Genomic DNA, 3,594 nt, shown 5'->3' on the forward strand with positions numbered 1-3,594 from the left:
TTAATCATGGGCAATAGATACTCATTCTTAATTATCACCTGATTCAACATACGGTAGTCGATACATAGTCTCAACAACCCATCATTCTTCTTCACAAACAACACTGGAGCTCTCCATGGTGACACGTTGTGCCTGACATATCCTTGATCCATCAACTCCTTTAGTTGTTTCTTCAACTTTGTCAGCTCTGTTGGGGCCATTTGATATGGTGCCTTAGAAATTAGAATACTTTCAGCCACTAAGTAGATGGAAAACTCGATTTCTCTATTAGAAGGTAATTCGGTCAATTCCTTCGAGAATATATATATATATATATATATATATATATATATATATATATATATATATATATATATATATATATTGAAATCTCGAACCACCTCTAACTCTTCTATTGTTGTTAACTCATGATTTAATGTTGTAATGCTTGCAAAGAATATCTGACTTCCCTGTTGTGCATACTTTTGAACCTTTAGTGCAAAGATTAATCTCCTATCTATAGAAGGTCTCACCGCACTGAACTCGGTCATGGGATGACCAGACCTCTCCAATAAGACCTTTTGGCCACAATATTTCAAACTCGCAAAATGTTCATAAAGCCAATCCATATCAAGGATTACATTGTAACCTGACATCTCTAGGAGAATAAGATTTGCTGAGAACACCTATCCCTCAATCACTACCTCGATACTTGGGAGGTACTGAATACAATTTGAATTCACACTCAAAGGAGTAACTAGCTCAAAAAAAAATGTCTAACTCCTTCAATGATAGACCAAGAAGTCTTGCAGAATTAAAAGACACAAACGAATGAGTGGCATCAGAGTCAAACAACATATGTACAAAAAAAATCTACAATAATTAGAATACCTTCAATAACCTTGTTGCTCGGGCACACCTCCTCTGCAATGGCCATGTATACTTGTCCAGTTGCCCTCCTATGTTTTAGGTCCTATGAAAGTGGCTGGTTTTGTGGATGTAGTTGATGATGCTATCGTCCTTGAAGCCTTGGTAGCGTTGTCCTCTTCGAGCACTCCCTAAGGAAGTGTCCTAACTATCCACACTCCAAGCACACTCCAGTCTCCATTGGACATGAATGACCATTATGATGTCTGCAACACTTTTGTCAAACCTTGACTATGGCCTGCCTTTGTCTATTACCTCCTCTATGAGTATATGTCCTCTTATACGGTCTTGCTCTACCTTTGTTCTTCAGAAATGGCCTCTTGCCACCCCTCCTGATCCTGATGTCTCTGAGCGCTTCTAGGATTTCCTCGAGGAAACCCAGTCATCCTCCCTGATGGTGGCTGCTTCAATGGCCTCACTTAATGTATAGAGACCACAAATCGATACCTTAGTCTTGAGTTCATCAATCAATCCTCTCATGAACTTCATTGCTTGAGAGCGTTCAATTGTATAAGCGTTCAAACAATAATGCTCAAGATGACAAAATCTGCTAGTACAATGTCAACTCGTTTTGTCATAGCTCTAGAAACTCTTGCATATTATGTTCTCGAACATGCACTGAAAAATAGGCAATGAAAAATGCCTCCTTGAAATTTTCTTAGGCGATCACTGTTGCTCCCACGAATCATATCTCTTGGGTGGTCTCCCACCACCTCTTGGCAACCTCCTTGAGTTGATATGACCCAAAGAGAGTATTTTTTTCTTCAGGGATGTTTACGATATAAAAAATACGCTCGGTTTCTCTGACCCAATACTTTGCCTTCTCGGGGTCCAACCTCGCTATGAACATAGGTGGTTGTAAATCCATAAAACATTGATATGACACTCCCCATGGTTATGCCTCCTGTGCCTGAACGATCTAGGTCAGCATGTTGAAAGCATCCATCAAAAAGTCTCTCAATTCGGTCTAATGTTGAGGTTGATGAGCCTTCTGCTGACTACAATGCAAAAATGTACGAGACATCTATCGATGAAAATGAAAGAATTAAGCATAAATCCTCAAGTAAGCTAGATTTCTAACAATCAAATCAATTCACATACATAAAATTTATAGGTTAACTATCACAGATCAAACATAAACCTCATTCACAAATGACAAAACATCAACATAACACAGAGCTCAGACATTTAGACTGGATCAGAACTGCTCTGGTACCAAAAACTATAAACCCTTGATATATTTAACGTAACATTTTTACTGTTTTCTTTTTCCTTAATTTCTCTTTTTTGAACACACAACAAAAGATTGTTCTTATTTTAAAACTACCTTTTGAATGTAGGTTTCAAAACTAGAATCCAAAATTCACACGACAATTGCACACTTATGCAAAACGTAAGAGTAATTCATTTCATAAAATATATTTTATATAAAATGTTTATCATTATTTACATTTATTTACAAAGTTACAAAACTATAGAAGTAGTCCAAATTCCACATCCCTGAATATCCACGCATTGCCCATGTGTCCTCTGATGCCACATTTGCCTATCGTTGGGTGCGTAAAAATAAAAACAATTGAAGGGGTGAGACAACACGTCTCAATATGATCCCACTACTCAACACTAGCGTCACAAGGTAGTAGCACGAGAACAAGTCAGTTTGAAAAACCATTTTGCTAAAAATTCATTTTTCAAATAGGAAGAGTTGACCCTCAACTCATCAAGTGTTGACCTTTAGGAGAACGCACACTGAAAAAGAGACTCAGGAGCAGTCGACCCTGCTGAACCAAAGGTCGACCCTCAATTGGGGGTTAAAATGTTTCTAAAAGAATAGGGACGAGTCGACTCTCAGAATAGACCTAACCCAAAGTCAAAAAAGGAGTCGACTCTCCCAACCTAAGAGTCGACTCTCAGCTCAACAGAATCACCAAACAAAAACAAGGAAGGACTCAACCCACCCAACATAAGGGTTGACCCTCAATGCAGAACATAATACCAAACATAAACCATGGGTTGTTGACCCACCCAACTCTGGGGTCGATTCTTAGAGAAAAACATAATGCCAAAACTGAAGAGGAGTCGACTCTCCCAACTCGGGAGTCAACCCTTAAGTGCTCCATGCACCGATCACACAAACTCATGTCATGTCTGCCTATATGCATGAATATTTTATTAAATCTTTTCATTTAATTATTGTTGCATTACATGACATGCACTACATACATTTATTATTACGATCATGTTTATAACCAAGAAAGCACCACTCCCTCGGTACTATGGGCATCAATGGGCCATGCAAGGGGTGTTCATTCATCTATTTCATTTATAATTCTGAACTAGTCAACCTGATGCTTGCACCAAAGTTCAAGACTGTTCATCAATGAATCACTTTCCCTGAGACTCAGCGTTCGGGGCCTTATGCCTAACCTTGTAGTCGACGTAGTGCACTATTAGGCATACTGTAATAACTCCACCTTCGCCTCAAGTATCAGCGTCTAGTGTCTTCTAAGCCCCGTGGTAGAGGATAAACTCATTAGATCAAAATGACAGAAGTTCACTCAACTATCCCTAAAATTCTCCAATGAGGTTGGTGCGTCATCTGACAAGCTAACTCAAGCCACAAGAAAATCCGAGCATAAACAATCATTCAGTGTAGCTTGTTATTGATGTATTAATTTATCATGTATT

The sequence above is a fragment of the Nuphar pumila genome, chromosome 2 (assembly GCF_984573655.1).
Source record: "Nuphar pumila chromosome 2, dmNupPumi1.hap1.1, whole genome shotgun sequence".
In the NCBI taxonomy this organism is placed as follows: domain Eukaryota; kingdom Viridiplantae; phylum Streptophyta; class Magnoliopsida; order Nymphaeales; family Nymphaeaceae; genus Nuphar; species Nuphar pumila.